A 21,181-nucleotide genomic window follows, 5' to 3' on the forward strand; every position below is an offset into this window, starting at 1 on the left:
ACCAGGAGGGGAGACTTCCAAGATTTCTGAACCTCCATTTTTAATATTTTTCTCTTTTTTTCTTGAGAATTTATAAAAGTGAGGGTTTTTGTTTGGTTTTTATTATAGCATTGTAAGCTTTTTTATGACATTTCCAGATCACTATTTTTAAATCCAAAGGCAACCGATGTCTTAAAAATTACTCAACACTGCAACTTCCAGAGAATGTAAATCAGAGTTTACATTATTTTAGGCCCTTCTTTTATGAACTGCAGGAGACAATCCAGAATCATCTATATAATAATTGCTTGATAAGCAATATCAGTTCACTTCACCCTATAGCAGCAGTTGCATTGGCTATAGTGGATAGAATTCAAATTGGTGGTTTTCGCCTTTAAAGCCCCAAATGGTTTGAGACCTGGTTACCTGTAGGATTGTCTCTCTCCTTGTGACATGCTGTCGCGATTAAGATCAGCGGAGGTGCTTGAGCTGGACCTCCTCCTCTACATACAGGAAGAAGTTGCTGGCAGAGTGCTCTCCATGAGGGTCCCTCACCTCTGGAACGCCTTTCCCACACTTGCTTAGCCAGACCTCAGAACTGTTTAACTTCCAGGAATGCTGCACATCCCACTGTTTTCTGCCAAGCATTTGGGGAGGGGAATGTCTGAGTCTGGAAGTTTATTTATTGTTAGGAGCAGAGTGTGTGTATTAATTTTTACCTATCATAGATGGAATTACATATTTTATACATTTAAATAAATAAATAAAATATTCCTCAATTTTAGGGAGTAAGAAAACGACAACTTTTTGGCATATTTAAAGCACAAGGGATAACAGCTACCTATCTATTAAGCCCATTGTGTTGATCAATTCAAAAACATTAAGAGTATTTTTTGCATCAAATGCTCTGCTGAAACTGATGAAAGTAGATAGCCACTTGTGGCACTCTTCACTCAGAAGTTTACATCAAAAGTAAAATGAAAGCACTAACCATGTGCAAAGTGCAGCCAGGTCATTCAAATAGCCATCCAGGCAAAACGTTTACAAACAGAAGAATACAAACTTCTCTTAAACACTTTAAAAAATTAGTATTCAGAGGAAAACTTTGAAACTAGCAGGAATTTATAACATTTTTTCCCCTTTTCCCTCCTTCTTTCTAAAACAAAGCCACTGTGTGGGCCAAATACATACCATACAGTGACCCTACAGAAAGATTAATCTTAGGCCACACCATCTAAAGATAAAATTACACAAGGCAGCCAAGTTTATGGATCTTAGGTGTAGCTATAAAAAATGAAGAAAACGAGGACTACACAAACTTTGGAGTACATGGATGTTCTCTGTTTTCCCCAGGATGCTCATTTCTAAAGTAATCCAGGCCAATGAGGCTAAATTGATCATTACAAATTATTTGGAAAGGGAGAGGACATGACAGAGATGGAGACATGAAACACTAAAAGGAGGTATAATATTCTGTTAGCAATTAAAATATCTGGTTATACATTGGGACAGTTGCTTTATGTATCACTTTTATAATTAAAATTCAATCAGAGATTAGCAGTACCTGGATAAGATAGGAAGAAGAGTAAAAGTTCAATATGGCTGCACTAGGAGCTTTTTAACTACCTGAAAATCAAAAAAGAATCCTACAAAAAATGAAAAAAATTGACAAATTGCTAAGGATGAATGCAAAAGAGTAGCACCAAGCATATAGGGACAAAATCAGAAAGGCTAAGGCACAAAATGAGTTACATTTAGCAAGGGATACAAAAACCAGAAAGAAGAGGTTCTATGAATACAACAAGAACAAAAGACAAAGCATTGGTCCACCATTCAGTAGGGAACAGTTAGTAATGGATGGCATCAAGAAGATGGACGTATTTAATGCCTATTTTACTTAAGCTTTTACTAAAATTGTTAATTATGACCAAATGCTTAAACACAATTAATATTAACAAGGGGGAAGGAACACAAGCCAGAACAGGGAAAGAACAGAATAAAGAATGTTTAGATAAGTTAGATGTAATCAATTTGGCAAGGCCTGATGAAATTCACCCTAGGGTACTTGAGGAACTAGCTGAAGCATTAGTAATTATCTTCTTCAAGAACTCCTGGTGGACAGGGGAGGTCTCAGGAGGACTGGAGATGGAAAAACATGGAACCTATCTTTAAGAAGAGTAACAAAGAAGAGCTGGGGGAATTATAGACCAGACAACCTATCTTTGATGTTTGGAAAGATACAAATTGATTTTTTATCAATTTGTTCCAGTAAGCACCTGAAGGAAAATAGGGTGATAAATTACAACCCACACAAATTTGTGATGCTACACCAATCTAATTTCCTTCTTTGACATGGTTACCGGCTTACTGTGGTCTAGATAAAATTGCTGGGGGTTGGGGAAGAGAGAACAACTGGCTAAAAAGTGAACTCAAAGAGTAGTTATCAATGGTTCACTGTCAAACTGGAAGGACATATCTAGTGGGATCTCTCTGTGTCCAGTACCATTCATATTTTCATTTATGACTTGAATAGTGGAGTGGAGAGTATGCTTATAAAATGTGCAGATGACACCAAGCTGGGAGGGGTTGCCAGCACTTTGGAGGGCAGAATTCAAATTCAAAATGACCTTGACAAATTGGAGAACCAGTCTGAAACCAACTAGATGAAATTCAGTAAAGACAAGTGCAAAGTACTACACTTTGCATGGGAAAATCAAATGCCACACCCACAAAATGGGGAATAACCGGCTAGACAGTAGTTCTGCTGAAAAGATCTGGGGGTTATAATGGATCACAAATTGAATATAAGCCAACAATGTGATGCAGATTGAAAAAGGCTAATAATATTCTGAGGTGTATTAACAGGATCATTGTATGTAAATCATGGGAGATAACTGTCCCACTTTATTTGGCACTGGTGAGGCCTCAGCTGGAGTTCTGGGTCCAGTTTTGCATGCTGCACTGTAAGGAAGATGTGGACAAGCTGGAGAGAGTCCTGAGAAAAGCAACAAAAATGATAATCGGATTAGAAAACCTGACCTCTGAGGAAAGGTTAAAAAAACCTGTGTATGTCTAAGTCTTGAGAAAAATCGACTGAGGGGGGACCTGATAGTCTTCAAATAGGTTAAGCTCTGTTCTAAAGAAGATGGTGACCAACTGTTCTCCATGTTCACTGAAGGTAGGACAAGAAGTAATGGGCTTAATCTGCGGTAAGGGAGATTTACGTTAGATATTGGCAAAAAACTCCAGCAACTTTCTAACTATAAGGATAGTTAAGAACTGTAATTGGCTTCCAAGCAAGGTTGTGGAATCCCGATCACTGGTGGCTTTTAAATTAGACAACACCTATCAGGGATGGTCTAGAATCTAGACCCTGTCTCAGCACAGTGGACTGGACTATATGACCTTTCAAGGTTCTTTTCATTTCTATGAAACCTTGCATTTCTATGGTTCTGTAATCTTCTAAAAAAATCCACCTATTTATCAAATAATAGTTGCTCCCCTTAATAAGACAAGAAAAATTATATATCTCAGGTAAGATTTTCATCCACGTTTTGGATCCTATATGCTGGATGAAAGGGCCCAAGTTTAAAGGAGCGCTAAACCTCAGGATTTGGCCAGAGGATTCCCCCAGGGCCAGCACCGTGGAAGACAGCTGCAAACCCTGGTATATGTGTGCTGGTGTGAGGGGAGGGGAAAGAGGCTGGTGGTGAGAGAAGCACCTCAGGGGTCGGGCTACAGCACATACTTCTGTGGAGATTCCAGGCAGCATTACGCTCCATAGGCAACCAGGGCCAGGCTGTTGTTACTCTGACAGGACCCCAGTGCTGTCTATGTTATGCCAGGAGCAGCCCAGCATTGGGAAGATACAAAGGTGACTTGAAACCACCATGCCCCCTTTCCCACTGCTCCTTTTGGAGGTACACCCTTAATGTACAATGAGAAATATAGACCAAACAAAAATGTAATACTTCCTCTCCACCCTAGATAATACTAAAATAATTCTAAATGTAACTTCTATTTACAAACATAGTTTAATATTCTTCTAAGAATGGATATAGCATGCATCATATTATTAAACAATATCCTCTTAATAATAACATAAGCAAGCAAGAGCATCTCTCACACATTAATCAGTTTATTTAGTGTTTCCTTAATCCAAGTTCTGCTTCTTAAAGCGTAGTTTTTAAAAATGGTTTAATGCTACTCTAATTGGAACATATACAAATATTTCAAGAATTTTTTTTTGTGACAGATTGAAATAAGGGGTGCAAATTAAAAATACCCTATCTATCCAACGGTGTGAGAAACTGATGATGGAGAGCAACTGAAACCTTGTTCACTCTAATTGCCAACGTACTCCAGGGTTCTATTAATTTTTAGCTTCTTCATTTTTCTTTTGCAGCAAGGGTCAGAGAACATTTCAATACACATGTGAACTCCCAACGTCAGATTCAGAGTTTTAAACCTCAACTCAGCCTATGACAACAATATTTAATATCAAGACAGTTAAAGATATAAAAGGATCAATTATTTTTGTTTTATTACCTTCTAGAACAGGGTGTCTATTTCAGACAGGCCACCTTTCAAGTTACAGTATAGCAGAAGAAAGTGCTATCCTTAAAGGCATGATAGTTTGTTGCATTATTAACAAAGGGAAGAGGGTCTGAGAACAGAATCCTGTACTTCTGAACCTTTACCTCAAACTAGGATAATCTGTGTGTAACCATCCACGCAGAGTAAAGTATATAGCAAAAATCCTTTTGTTGGTCACACAGCTGTACTAAACTGGCGTCTGCTTGCTTGAGTGAATTTTCCATCAGCCAATTTGGGGACTGATCCAACGCCTATTAACCTCAAGAGGAAGACTCCCAGTGACTTCAGTGGACTTAGAATCAGGCCCTCAGAGTTGCTCAACAATATAAGGAAAGAGTGAAAGAGGAGAGAAAAATCCCTTGGAATGTAATGATAAATACACAGGAAAGTTCATTTCATATTAAAAAAAACAAATCAGATCAGTTTTCAGATTGAGGAAAAGTGGTTATATGTGAGCAATATGAATTCTGAAATGTTATCTATTGAGAATAGCGTCAGTTAGAAAGAACATATCAATATCTCCGATACAACAAAAATAATCTCCATGTAATCTGCTAAATGGATTTTACTCTGATGCGTTACTGATGAGATCATTGCCATCTGCCAAATCGTCCACATATTTCATTAGAATAAAGAGCTATGGAAGAAATATGCATTAGCTGATTAATGAAAAAAACACAAAAATTGATTGAGACAGAAAAAGTTCAGTAGCATTATGTTCTTTAATAGACAAACGACCGTCATTAAAAATTAACAAATGGTAAGTGTCTCAAGCTATTCTATCGATGCTTTCTGACGTAAAGTAAGGCATGCTCTTTTCCCAGTAGTAGTGACAATATTTTTCTTTCACACACACACACACCCCCCCACTACTCAAAAAGGGTATTACCAATAACCTATGTAATGTTTTAACCCTGTTGGGTCAGCAAAATTATAAGATTTATATTTTTTAAAATTCTTCTAAACAACACACAGTACCTCTTTTCATAGATAAAATAAAAAGTATTTTAAATTAGTGTCCAACACAATACTTAAAACAAAAAGTTCTTGATTTATGGCAAACAGATGCTTAAAATAGCATCAGCTGCTTAACTTAAAAATGGTAGAATATTAATCCTGAAATATTAATGATCTTGAGAGTTTTCCAGACTTTGGCAAAATTTTAAAATTAATATTTAATAAAACTCCTATTTAATGCAATATGTGTATTATAAATTCCCAACATATATACAGAACATCTGGTGATCCTAAATGCTCATGTTCTGCACAACCATCTTTACTAACCATGAAGTCTCAGAAAACCTAGGTAGATCAGACTCTGCATGATGTGCCTCCGCAGCATCATTCTCCTCCATGTGCCATGGAAGCCCTGCTTGAACCGGGTGATATGGTTGACATGCACATTCTCTCATCCCCCTTTCAAACCAACAAGGATTCCCTACTTATGTTAAAAAAATGACAGACACATTCTTTCCTCTTATGAAGAGCCCACCCTGGCTGGGTTTTTTGATGCAGCATCCAACAGGGGAGGCCCTGGTAACACGGTTTATTGAGATCTCTCGTGCTGCAGAAGCATGTAAAGGGGACCTGCATACTCTGTAGTGGCATAGATCTTCCATGGAAATGGAGAATAGTTCCAGAGCAAACCCTGGGATTCACAGTTTATTGCACAAGAAGATCACTTGAAAAGTCTTTACTGAAAAGGAATACCATCAACACCGACCACTATTACCCAAGCTACCAACAGAGATAACTAGTATGGGCTTTGCATCTATCAATCATCACCCTTAGAAGGCCCTCCATGCCACAAAGAATGCGAGAATGTCAAGACAATCACAAGGTGTTCCTTTCCCTGTATGTATCCCAGCCAGCATATGCTCTCACCAAACCAAAATCTAGATCCACTACATTGGGGAGGAAAGACTGTCTTGTGAAATCAGAATGACCCAACTCCTAATCCCAGCTCTGTTGCAGGCTTCCTCTGTGATTTTGGCAAATTACTTAATTTCTGTGTGACTCAGTTTGCCCATTCATAAAATGATTAGCAAACCAAGGCATGCTACAAGGCTTAATTCAATAGCTTTAATAAAGTGCTTCAATTCCTTGGAATGGAAGACACTATATATGGTTAAATTATTATTATTCCATACCAAGCCACTTGCTCCTTACAGTGTGCATATTTGCATATCAGGTATGTAACACTTTAGTAAATCTCTCTGTTAAGAGAGTCCACCTTTCTGTAGATTGTTAAACATATGGTTAAACTTCTTGCATTGTTTCCTACAATTATGACCGTTTCTACTTGCTGCTGTCATTAAGAGTTGTGATAAACAAATAAAAAGACACCCTATGGCAAGTCAGAAATATGCGAGAAATTAACATCCAATCCACAATACTGCACTTTCAAACCAAATCATGTGCAGGCTGGGAAGGGCACAGTAGGCAGGGGTAATTTTCTAAGTGACAATATACAGGAGATATCAGCCAGTCAGCAAACAGAGACCTAGAAATATTACCCTTATTCAGCCTGCCCTTCCTGACCAACTCACTCAGTGATGCCACAATCTACTGTGAGAGACACCATAAATTATTTACTTCATGGTGGTGAATTGTTCTCTGTTAAACAATGAGTTGTGGCATCCCTGAAAGAATCAAGGAGGAACGTAACTGATTACGAAGAAAAAAACCTTCCGTTTACACATGACTATTTTGGTAATCAGCAATGATGAGAGTAACCGAAGAAAAAATACATGACAGTTCAAAGGAGATTTTGTAAAATGCAATGCATTTGGAAGTTTGCTCAAATGTAGCAAGAGCTCTTACAAGGCACACACCCATGAACATGAGAAACATTAGCTTCAATGGTCCTAGAAAGATCAGATTTGATAAACTCAGTGCATGTTGTTTGGCACGGAGAAACAGAAATTTGTTTTTAAAAAATAACTCTTACGAGAGATCTGGCCAAATTAAAAGTAGGCTTTTAATCGGTCATGTGCTCTTAATGGACAACATATCCTTTCATTACTGTCATTTAATGCATTTACAACTGCTTTTTGTCCCTCTCTCTCATAATCAGTATTCACCAGTCGAGGCTGCAATGCTTTATCAGGTAACTCAACACTCATGAGTTCTATAAAGACGTGAACAGTAGGATGTAAAAACAACTATTGGGAAATTTGAAATAGAAGATGGGGGAGGGGGGGAGAAGAGAACTACTGAGAGTCAGTTTCCACTTACAAAGCGAAGGGGAGCGTGATTCTCATTCTGAAGGAGTCACTGATTAAAAGTCTCAGTGCCACACTACTAGGGATTTTATTGTATAGACATATAAAGGCCTCTACATGGTAATATATAAACAACATATATGGGAACAAAATTTTCAAGTCTATACTTATCAGATTAATCATAAACAATAGCATATTAACATTTGCCAGTTGCTGTCATATCCAAAGTATGGGACTGTGACTTGTTCTACAGACTGTAATTTTTTCTTTTGTGGATTTTCTGTTTGTGAAAAATATTACTCTAGAAGATTTCATGTCAATGCGTTTCAACATTATTTCATTCAAATTTCACTACACAGCTAAAAGGGATCTTATTACCCACATCATGGCTCCTAATGAAAGGCCTAGCATGTCAAAAACACAGGCCAAGATGGCCATTTTCTATTGTTGGATTTGTTCAATTATACATACGATGACTTTAAAAATTGTGGATGAATGTGGGCACTAATAAAGCTACATTATGTGACTTTAAATCACCAGTGTCCACTTAAAGTACTTGAGGAGTGTATTTACGCTGTAGATACTCTTTAGCGTGTCCTCTTGACTACTATACTTCTAATTCCCTGTTCTGTTCCTTTCAATGCATTATTGTTTCAAAATACAATGCTCCAAATTGCAAATTACATCTGGCTCAAGGGCTGATCATGAGAAATACTAGCACTGCTGCCTCTGCCTGAATAACTCTGATAATAATGAGAGATTGATTGTGCTCCAAGCAACCACATGATGAGAAGGGTCAATCTGAATATTTCTATTAGCTTCTTTTGTTAAGCCTAACACTTTGCCAGGTCAAAGGCAAATAATCACACCACATCTGGTTACCATGATTTTATTTTTCCTAAAGAAGCAGTACAATTTAGAAAATTGGTACTGGTCCAAAGGCAAACCCTATAAGAAGTGGTAATGAGATATGCATCATAAAACCCCATCCATTCATATGGGCACTTAAGAGAAGGCAAAAATAAGAGTTGGAAGGACAATTTTATCTCACACTTTTTTAATATTAAAAACAAAGGAAGTAGACCTTAGTATTATGAATAGTCTTTATAAATTCACTTTATAATTGAAACGCTTGCATTTGAGCGTTATGTACCCTCAGTGTAAATGTTTGATACAAAAACCCAGTCAACATGTGCTTAGTTGGCATCTTAGTAAGAAAGAGAAAGTTTTTCAGATACAGTGAATTCTTAACATCAACACAGTTAGCATCAAAATACAAATGGTATACACTGATTTGATGGAATATTAAGACATGCATTTGTTAATTAGACCATGAGGACTCCTCAGTAACATGCCTCCTAAAAATAAGCCTTACAGCCATATAATCAAACTGTAGAAAATCAGAAAATGTATATGGCCACATAAAAGGTTAATCAAACTACTGATAGTTCACCTGGAATCTTCCGAAGATTAAAACTTCCCTACAGATCTCATTATCTGAAAAAACTGAATTGTCAGTCAGCATTTTTTTCTGTCAATTACTGGAAAATCTTTGTTGTTACATGTTTCCCAGAGAATATTCTCTGTAGGGCAAATTAAGCACACATGTTATCACTTTAGACCTTCACTCTGATTCACAAAAACACACTTAATATGGCGGGGAGGAGGGGAACAAATGCTTCCCAACAGAGGGTGACAGGGACCATAGACAACTTGGCAGGAACTTGTGGAGCATGTTAATTTTAATAAAGATGAGTAGTCACCTTCATCTCCACCATGGAGGTACAGACTCATGGAGACTGCAGGTCTCAGCATGTCATTCTGCATCTTGAGCTGCATGACCTGAATGAAGGTGGGTCACATTTTAGAATGCCCCAGGGTACATTTTGGGCACCTCCAATTTGACCGGTAAAAGTGAACATGACTTGAACATGGCAGATACTTTTTAATCATAAAGACCACACTTTAAAATACTACTTTTAAAAAAAAATCAAGGAATAATCCCAGTGGGCAGGACGTCTTTACAAGGTGCCCTAAGACAGACGTTCTCAACCTTTTTCTTTCTGAGCCCCCCGCCCCCCCAACATGCTATAACAACTCCATGGCCCACCTGTGCCACAACAACTGGTTTTCTGCATATAAAAGCCAGGGCCGATGTTAGGGGGTAGCAAGCAGGGCAATTGCCTGGGGCACCATGCCACAGGAGCCCCCATGGAGCTACACTGCCCAGGCTTCAGCCCTGGGTGGCAGGGCTCAGGGACCTGGGCTTCAGCCCCATGCAGTGGGGTTTCAGCTTTCTGCCCCAGGCCATAGCAAGTCTAATGTTGGCCTGCTTGGCAGCCCCCCTGAAACCTGCTCAAGGCCCCTTAGGAGGCCCCGGACTCCTGGTTGAGAACCCCTGCCCTAAGACACAAGGAATTAATTTATTACATACAAATGAAGTCCATGCTCCTGTGCAAATCTCAAGTGGAGGTCAAAGAATAGCAGTTAAATTGTGTGTTTAAAAAGTCTATAAATAAAACATTTCAGACACACTTTTTCGGCTTGGAAATACAAGGCCAGATCCTCCACTGGCATAAACTGGCATATCTCTGTTGCCTTCAGGGCAGCTACATAAATTTACATTGGCTGAGGATCTAGAACGCAGTGTTGAATGTTACCTCATATGGAAAAATATCTTCTGTGTGAAAGATTAAGAGCTGGATTCTGTATTACGGGAATGTTTGTGCAGAACCACTGGTTCAAAGCATCTCAAAAGCTGACATAGCCAGAGATGGGAGGATCATTCTGTGGTAGGAGGAATCACCGATGGGACAGAGCTGGCAGACAGGATCCTGTGCCAACCCCGCCACAGCTGCTGGAGTTGGCCAGGGAGAAGGGGGAACTGGCTAGAGATGTTCTGAGCCCTAGAAATACCTGGCTGCCCTAACAGCCCCTTAGGCTATGGGTAGTAAGAGCTAGGATTTGACTTCATGGTAACTGGAAGTGCAATAACCGAATCAGTTGTAAATCATGCCTTACGTTATTTGTGTGTGCATACTTATTTCAGATGAGGAATGTCCTATTTTGATATAATTTAACTGAGAAATAAGGTATTAAAATAAAACACTCAATTCAAAATAAGAGTGTCCACACAAAGCCTTCACCAAAATAACTAGAGGTGTGAATTACGAGCAATTTAGTTATTTCAGTGCCAGTTACCATGGAGATGAGTAACTGGTTAAAACAGCCAATTGGCTGCTCTAATTTATACATTCACCTTTTAACTCCTGTTCTCATGTGATCCACAGCCACAGCAGAGGAGGTAGGCTTGCTGCTTTTTCTTAGAAAATAGTCTAACAGTCCCAGGATCAACAATTTATTATTTAAATCAAAACAACTCCCTTCCTGGCCCAAGGGTTCTTCAGGTACTGACACCTTATTCTTATGATTTGTATTCCACTGGTACCAGGAGGCCTAGCAAGAGTGGGCTGCTATAATGCTCGTTACAGTTCATATTAACAGAGCTAGGACATCATGAAGGGTTTTAAAAATCTCTATTTCAACTTCAAAACATACTTTCCACAGAAACTTTTGCAGCCTAAAAACAAATCTTAAGAATACAAATGAAGATGAAATTGGCACTAAGACTTGCAAAACTCTTTATAGTACCAAAGCACTTTTCATACTTTTGTAGCCAAGAAAGAGAAATGAACTAGTAAAGATTTCTTTGTACTGCTGATATCATCAGGATCTATTATCCAGATATCCTGCTTTGGAGACTCCTGCATTTTTCTGAAGATAATGCAGTGGGTATCATTACACAGTATCATCAGAGAAAATAAATGTTTTAACTCATTAATTGCTTCTTTGTCTGGACCTCCCGCAGCTAAGCATTAATGTCTTTTTAGTACCAAGTTGTATTCTGAATGTAAGACTTTCAGCACTAGAAGTTAAAAAGAAAGAAGCATTAACAATAGTTGGAAATATTTTAGATTATTAATTAGTAAGGCTACAATTTAGTCACGGAATCCATGACTTCCAGTGACCTCTGTGACTTCAGACTGTGGTAGTTGGGAGCTGCAGGGTACCCCTGCTGCCTCTGGTGGCCCCCGGAGCTCCTGGCTGCTGTGGGGAACCCCAGCTCCCATGGGTGGCAGGGAAACCCCCAAACCCTCACTGGCAAAGGAACCCCCAAGAACTGGGGGAACTGGGAGGGCCCCCAAGCTCCCGGCTGCCGGTGGTGGAATCCCCGAGCCACTGTGCCAGCAGAGGACCCCTGAGCCCTGGAACCCTCAAGTCCCAGGCCGCCGGTGGTGGAAACCCGAGTCCCCATTGGCAGAGGACCCCCTGAGCCCTGGGCCGCTGGTGGCAGGAACCCCTGAGCCCCTGGCTGCCAGCAGGGGAATTCCCGAGCCCCTGCTGGCAGGGGACCTCTGAGCCCCGGAATCCCCAAGCCCCCAGCCACTGTTGGCAGCTGTGGAGTCCCCGAGTCCCCAGCCACCGGCGGTGGCAAAGGAATCCCCAAGCTCCCAGTCCCCGTGGGCGGCAGAGGAACCCCCAAGCTCCTGGACACCGTGGGTGGTGGGGAGCCCTGCAGCTCCCAGCCATGGCGAGGGAATCCCACAGCTCCCAGCTACCGCCGACGGGGGTACTCCGCAGCTCCCAGAAACATGGGAAGCGGGGGGCACCCCATAGCTCCTGGCCACCACGGGCAGCAGGTGGCAGGGATACCCCGCAGCCCCCCAGCTGCTGCAGGTGGCTACTAGCTCCTGCTCAGCTGCCCCGCTTCAGGTGGTGGGGGGATCCACAGAACCCCATTTTGTCAGGTATATTTTTAGTAAAAGTCAGGGACAGGTCACGGCTTCCTATGACTTTTACTTTTTTGCCTGTGACCTGTCCCTGACTTTTACTAAAAATATCTATGAGAAAATCTTAGCCTTATTTATTAGATATTCTTGTTCAAATGTTTAATAGCAATTCAACTTGCATTCTAAATACTGTTAGTACAGCTCCTGTCTAATTTGCTAGAGGCCCTTGATATTGGTCTAAGGTGTACTATATTCATGTTCTTTATTGCAGTGTTCATTAAAACTGATGCAACTTAGGGCTTACTAGCTTTTATACTAACCCTTGTATATGGAATGTATATAGCCGATCCATAAACTCTGGTTCCGATTTGAAGTTTTCTTACTCGGTGCTAGCTACCTAGCATAATTTTAAAAAAAGCAATATACAAATATTTCCAGCCATTTAGAAACGAGGCAATCCACAAAACAAACAAAACCTAACCCAAGTATTCAGCAGTTGTTAATGCTGTATGTTATTAGCCTAATAATAATTTTGAGCACTGCAAAAGTGTCATCCATCACAGGATCTGAAGGAACTATAAAAGACAGTAACGGGTAGGTATTATCCCCATTTTACAGTTTGGGAAACGGAGGTACAGAAAGACCAAGGCCCAAATTTTTAAAAGTATTAGGCATTGTGACATTTAAATTTCATTTTCAAAAATGATTTAGCACTTAGGACCTTAAATCCTATAATCAATGGTATTTTGGCTCCACAGTGCCTAAGTCTAACAAGGAATATCCCTATGAATTTAGCATTGTGGAAATATAATGTATATAAATATTAACCATAAAGATGTATTCACAAAACAGCATGGAAAGACTCCATAGAAGCCATTATAATAGTATGCCATAATTATATGTTAAAAAAGCACAAATCCCAGTAGATCTATGGATAGGGTCTCTGGGCCAAGTAGCACTGTGCTCCACTGCATGACTTAAAGGTGTATTTAACTTCCTAACATGAATTTATTAAAAATATATATATCTGACTAGGTCTGTAAGTTAGGAGGCAACAAAGTCATTGAAAGAGGTGCTGGAAATATGGAATCTATATTTTCTGAGGAAGTGATCTTTCAAGAATCATTTCTAGTCACCCCATATCAGAAGCTAGCCCAAATATGCTCTGCAGAAACTGCTGATCAGGTGAACACGTTGCAGCAGGGTCTACTTTACAAACAACATAACATTTGTTTGCACTCCCATCTTTCGTAAATTTGCACAGAAGCAGCAAAAGTTAATGTGCAACAGAACACTACATTAGCTGCTGAAACATTATTCCACATTAAAAAGGTTTACTGCAACTTTGCAAACATGCTTACCTGAAAGCCATAAAAAGAGCGATACTAACAAATAATGTCAGGTCTGTTACAGTGCATTCCAATCAGTTCTTCACACTGGTGATGAGGGGCCAGCTCCTTGATGCAGGAGCCACTCTAAATTATCCTTGAAAGAAATTTTAACATATGATATTCTATATAATCCATTACCATTTTGGAATGAAGCCATATTTAAGAAGTTGTCCGTTCTGAGCTGTAAGATGAATTAGCCGAGCTCCAGTGTCTACATGCTGTAGAACCACTTCTCACAATTATACAAAATGTGAAGAGGGTATTTAAAACAACTTCTTATTTTTACAAATGAATATAAAATCTCTCCTTTAGTGACTGACTGACCTCATTATGTTAAAGTTCCTATTTAATTCCTATGCTTTGAGATCAAAATGAGGAATTTCAGAGTTAACACATTTTTACTTTACTAATCACTAGCCAAATAACATTTTCGAGGTTAGAGGCGCCTCACTGAAACTTGTGTGGCGTAATAAGAATTTCCTTTTATCAGTTTTAAATTTGTTGTCTTTCAATTTCATTAGACATCCCCATGCTCTGTATTATGAGAAAGGATAAAAAAAGGAAGTGTACTTTCTTTATGCTAATCATTATTTTGTATACCTTTATCATTCTCCTCTTATTTGCTTGTTTTCCAAAAAGTCACAATCATTTAAATATCTCTTCTGACGGAAGTCTTTCTATGTCTCTAGACATTGTCTGCCATATATTTTTTCAGGACGACCAGAATTGTACACAGTATTCAAAGTGAGGGCATGCATATATGATGGCATTAGAATATTTTCAGTATTATTGTCTGCTCCATTGTTTCTACATCCAAACATTTTGTTTCCTCTTTTAAGCGCCACTGTGCAATTCATAGAGGTTTGCAACATCTAGGCCTTTTCCCTGAGTGGTTGTTGTTGTTGTTCAGCAATGTGTATAAGCATTTCAATCAGTGTTCTGGTACGGCTCTTTGGGACACTCTATAGTAACAACCTTTTCCCATTTTGAAAATAGATCATTTACTCCTATTCTTTGTTTGTGTCTTTTAGTTAGTTTCTAATCCAAGACAGTACTTTACCTTTCTTCCTTTACTTTTCTTCTTGTGACTATTTATGATTATTTGGTTTCCTTAATAGTATCTTGGAGGGCCTTTATCAAAGGGCTTTTGAAAGGCCAAATAAATTATATCAATAAGTTCTTTTTTATCCACTATTTTTGTGATCACACTCAAAATTCGGGTTGGCTGGAGAAGAATAATTTTTCTTTACAGAAATCCTTCCGGTTTGTCCCTATCGTATCATGTTCATGGATGTGTTTAATAACTCTATCTTTAATTATTTCAACCAATTAACCTTGTACTAAAGTATGGCTCATTGGTTTGTAACTCCCAGGTTCAGCACTCTCACCTATTTTTTGAAAGACTGGTTCAACATTTGTTACCCTCCAGTACAGCAGCTGATTTCTCTCTACTTTCATCCATGTAGATTTCACCTAGGCTCTAGGGCTTCATAGATTGTGCTCAGCATTTATAGACACAGTCTTTTTAATTGTGACTGCTGATCTACAGGAATCATTTTGTTCATGACCCCAAGCTAATCCACATAGGTATTTCCTGGGCAAACTAGTGTTTGCTACAAATGTAATGATTCTATTCGCTAACAAAACACAAGGAAGTCCTAACAGGAGCATTCCAACACACTATGAATACAGATCAATGCTCATAACAAGTGAAATGCTATGTTAAGTTAAAACTCTATTCCCTAGAAATTGATCACTCAAGCAAATGTCAGCCTAAGTAGTTCAACAGTCATCTGACTCGGTCTATTCCATTTCTTAAATATAATTTTACATTCATTTTCTTTTAACAAATACAAAACATTCTTAAAACTATTTTCAACCAGGATTTTCAAGAAAGACTACAGCTTTAAAAACAAGGTATAGAATCAAAGCATCTCTGAACTATTATGCCAATATTAAAGATATCCAGACACGATCAGTTGCAAATTAACTCTCAAAAGAAATGTTTCCAACACACATTGCAATGAATGTCATTAACAGATCCTTTCATCTAACAGATCCTTCACTACTGAAGACAGTATTTATTTACCATACTTCGTTAGGGACTGAATAGTCAGTAACCTTCAATTTTCACATCAATTGTAGAAAAAAATTCCCATTTTCTATATAGACTAGAATTGAAATTGACTTAGAATATCTAAACTGTCAACAAATTCTTTTACGAAAAGGTTTGCTTTACAGGGATTATAAAGTAGGTGTCATCCTTGACACTTGCATTCTATATTCACTCTGCAGATCTGGAAAAGAAACGTTAAGGAACGTCAGAAAGGGTCTTAGAAGACTCAGCTGTCATGCTATGCACCTCCTTTTGCTTGCTTTGCAGTCAGATACTGTGTTGTAGATGTCAGAGGTTCTCTATTTAAACTCACTGACAAGCAAAGGAAGAATACTGGGAGAATATGTTATCAGCTACTATGGACTTGTCTGTGGTAACAGGTCAGACACTTATTTCTGTGTGTGTTAGAAACAGAAACCCTGATTCTCCTCAAATTAAAAAACATACACTATACCCACATCAGATTTACAAATTCAAAATTTACTTTGGAAAAATCAAGTGGTAAGAATACATAGAGCAAAACCACTGTTTCCTGTCAGAATGACAAACTAGAATGCCACATAAGATTATGTTAATCTCTCATTTTATATCCATCTTTCACAAATACACACCAGTACTTTTTGTATGTCATTTAAAAAGGCATAGAGTTTACAACTCACTTACTGTAACTGCATTCCTTAAATCACTGCTGGATTATGTGAGGTTGTTTAGTTAGCAATGAGAAATTTGCTTCATCAAACCACACACATATGCACCAATTAGATCTCAGTCATAAATAACTATAACGCCTGATGTTTTCAGACGCAAGAAATGAAACACCATTATGTTAAGGTCTATTTTCCACAAAACAACTGATTATAATTGCCAAGAGGGAATGGAGAGAAGGAAAAGAGATCAGACTATGAAAAGTAAGGGAGGAGGAGAGTTGGAGGAGGCATTGTTTTCTTCATCTAATAAGAACATAACTATTTTCATGCCAGGCTTTTTGTTAGCTTTATTAAACCATCTCTCTTTCCAGTCCATATTTACTTTTAATTAGAAAGTAGGAATTGAAAAATAAGAAAATTCTTTGAATGAGAGTTATAAAAACAAAAGTAATTATCTATATCAGGGTAATATTTGCTCTATGGCTGATTTCTTTTGAAGACTGATGCTTCTGTGAATTCTCAGTAACTAACAAAAATCTGAACCAGGATCAGAGCAATCTGGCCAAGACAGAACCTAGACAAGCTGGTGGGTCATGAATAGGATTCCCCCAGCATAACAGAAGAGGACTATGCCTCCTCTATCACAAATAGGAGAAGTACAGTGTTACCCTTGCCCTGTATAATTCAGTTAGGGTCCTATTACATCCCTGACTGTTTTTGGACATGCTGAAAGCAGCAATGCCCCACAATACATTGTTCTATCTGTGGCTGACTAGATGTGGACCTTGCTACAGTTATGCACAGTTTGCTTCAACCAAGATGGATGACGGTAATGTACTAGATATAGAGCAGCCTTTGTCAAGCTCCTGAAACTTCCAAATGGTTCAGAACACACCAGCCAACCGTTTTGGTGGGGTAGGTGACTGGTGGCACAAAGCCTGTGCACCACGCTCCCAACTGGGCACTAATACTGCTTCAGGTGCAGTTCAAGGTGCCAGTGACAATTTTCAAAGCCTGAAGTGTCCTGCTGTGAGACATGAGCTCTCTGCTGCTTGTCCTGGGAACACAGCCTTTATAGAGCAGGGATAGAGAGGGTTCTTGGCTGACAAATTCCAACCATTGGAACTTGCTCCCCCTTAATTGTCTACCAGAGCCCTGGTTTGGCAAGCTTTACCTCTTGCTATAAGGCATTATTATTCAGTGAGCCTTATTGCCTCTTTTTTAAGTTGTTTTAGATCAGATCACTTTTTTTTTTAAAACTCTACGAAGGTTGAGGTGCTTTCCAGTTATTTTGATTTGTGCGTGTTTCAACACTATTGTAGAGCATTAGGCACTTCTGCCATATATGTTCAACTTTAAAGGTCTGGAGATGATTGGTGAAGATTGAAAAAAGAAAGAAAATATTAAGTTTGCGAATATGGAGGTTAATTATTACATCTTTGAAATGACTGAAATTTCAACATTTATATAAGGACTTATTTAACCCTACACATTCAAAAAATGCTCATTTCAAACTGGTCTGCAAATCTTTAGCAAGAAAAAATACTTATTTGCTTTTTCTCCTTTCTCAGATATCATGACAAGGAAAACTAAATGAAAAACATGATGTAGGCAGCTCAATCAGGAAGCTATGTAACAGACAATAGTTATCTGTGTACGTTATTCTCCCAAATGCCCAGTCAGAGGTCTCAGATGGCTAATGTGGTTGAAATGTGTAATTCAAAGCTACAAATAATATATTTATGAATCTGGACATGTTCAGTGCACTCTGGAAACGGCTGTGTAAAAAAGACAACACTATATCTGATTTCAGCTAAACAAGGTTTCAAACTAAATTATCTATTTCCTCTTGCAGAACTGGATGAAACAACACTGTAAGGCTCCCAGTAATCATTTTAAATGTAATTGTAGGATTAGATTCTAATGGTAATATGGGAATATTGCATTTGCATTGGCTTTCCAATGTGACAGTTTACCCATCTGTGCTCTACAATAGTCGAGAGATGAGATGAAGGCCTGGCATTGTACGATCAGAGCTTTACGTTTTCGTAAACACCATAGGCCAAATCTTGAAATTGTGTCCCCAATCCTGCTAACACTTATGCCCTTTAAACAGATGGTGCTCTCTCATTGACTTACTTCAATGGACTTATCCACATGCTTAAAGTTGTACAGCTGTGTGCTCACTTGATTGGGGCCTTAGTTCGAACGCAGGCAAGTATAAATTAATTTATATCATAATATTCTTATCTCATAGTTTCATAGTTAAATAATATTCATTTCATGAACAGCCTCCACAAAGGAAATACATTTCTGCATCACACACACACAGAGGCACGCCCACCTACCTTTTTTGGCCAGCTCCAAACCTGTTTCATAGCTATAAATGCTGATGCCTAATTACATTCAGACCATTTCTCTTATCATGCATTTGATTCAGGCTCCCCCTCCCCTTAATTTATATTTCCAACCAGATGTGATTGAAGGCTGGAAAAATCAACTTCTGTGTCCTAATGTGGAATGCATTTATTTCATTTTTGCTAAATTGGCCTAGTATAAGAACATTTTATCTGTTCTCTTTACCAGCATCATGAAACCTGAAGATCTCGTCTCCTTTCCTGAGACTGAACAGTTGTCCCTGTCCACTTGCTAGGCCCAATCCTGCTACCATGAAAACCAATGGAAGCTTGGCCATCAACTCCCTTGGGAACAAGATGAGGCCCATAAATCATATTAAAGAACTCACCATGGCTTAAAAGGGTGTCACTCAGTTTGAGTTTGTACTATGCCACCTTTTAAACTGTGATGCCATTGTATTACAGAACCATGCTCAAGATCCTGCCTAGGGAATCACGTTGAGCTGGGTGTTAGTGTACCTGATCCTGGCTAACACAGCTCACCACCCTTATGGAAACTACATTCAATTTGATGCCCAGGGGAGAAGCATCAGTGCAATAAATGGGTCTTCTAAGTGGCTACATTTACTATGGTAAAACTGCATGGGTGATACTATGGCCATAACTTGTAACACAGGAGCTAAGAACAATCTCAATACTCACCGCTTTAAACTCCAAGGGCAAGGCAAACATAGCCTTCCTCACTTTCACAAATAAGAGCACACTGGACGCTAAGGAAAAAAATCCATATGCAATTTTCCTTTTTCAGTCCTCTCCCCAGAAAGAATTGCACAGAGCAGAAGCTAGTCACATTGCTAAATGTATACTGGAGGTACTTAGATACCTCGGTGATGAACTTGTGCAGAATAGAATAGCGTACAGTCTTCTGGGCATTCCTAATCGTGAAACATAAAAGCCAGCAAAACAATATCTGAATTTAGCAAAAATTATACTTCCAGCTTGTATACCAAGCCCCAAAAGCTGATTCTTCAATATTTTGCGTAAGTTACCGTGGCAACAAAGGCCAACTTTCTGCTGAACTCAGTTCCAAGTGTATATTAGTATCCTGTATTTAAATATGAGCTTTGGTGTAAAGGAATAATTTTGAACTGAATCACCTTTTCAGTTGAACAATTTACTTATACTATTCTCTTCCCCACCCCAAAATATGCATAACACAGAAATGCACACGTTAGAATGAGTGATCATTAGAATATCCAGGCCTGATCCTTCAAGCCCTCTGTGAACAGAACTCCTTTGAAATCAATGGGAACTCTACATCTGAAGGGGTTGTAGAATTGGACGCTTCATTTTTAATCCTGATAGAGTCACTCTGAGTTGTACCAAATTTCTTTCTTCTATTCCATAGAAGTGGCAAAATAATGTAAGTGTTTAAAAGGTTTATTTATTACTTCAAACTTGCGGTAAGGATCTTAAGGGGAATTTTTGGAAATAATGATTCTGTGCTGAAGAGGGAGAAAGGTAACCTCTAGTGGGAGTTTGCATCTTTCACTACAATTTTATGAAGATCCCAGTACCAAATCCTGAGATTTTAATTGAGGGGAAGCAGACTTATTTTTGTGCATTATGTAGGCGCCAGTTTATGAGCTGTCAGTTTGCATACAGGCAATAAAAAGCCCCTTGGCTAAATACAGACACTGAAATAAAGTGTCAGTTACAGTAACTCCATCCCGTAAGTGTTCTTGCCCATGCAACGTAATGAAGAAAGATTATCTTAAGATAAGTTAAGTGCATTGAAAGCAGCAAAAGAGGAAGGGAAGGAAAGAGATGGAGAAATGCTAAGAAAATAATAATAATTCTGTCAGGCACCAAAATATCTAACTATATTTTAATTATGGCTTAAATATTAAGTGTTATTGGTAACATGGTTTTCTATTTACCATATGTATGCTCTTTCACCAGTTACCAAACTATGAACTGCATCAGATGTGTAAAAATACAAGGCATGTGGCAGGCAGAAGTGGCAAATGTTACCTTACAAAATGCAACATATTCCATCACTCAGAAAATTATGGAGAATG

The 21,181-nt window shown here is 38.7% G+C and overlaps 1 protein-coding gene across 13 annotated transcripts in view; it reads right to left on the bottom strand.

Annotated features, from left to right (window-relative positions):
• Window positions 1-21,181, bottom strand: part of PARD3 (par-3 family cell polarity regulator) — a 658,792-nt gene that overhangs the window by 150,560 nt on the left and 487,051 nt on the right. The window lies entirely within an intron of this gene.

This window comes from Lepidochelys olivacea, assembly GCF_965140295.1.
Source record: "Lepidochelys olivacea isolate rLepOli2 genome assembly, chromosome: 2".
Taxonomy (NCBI): Eukaryota; Metazoa; Chordata; order Testudines; family Cheloniidae; genus Lepidochelys; species Lepidochelys olivacea.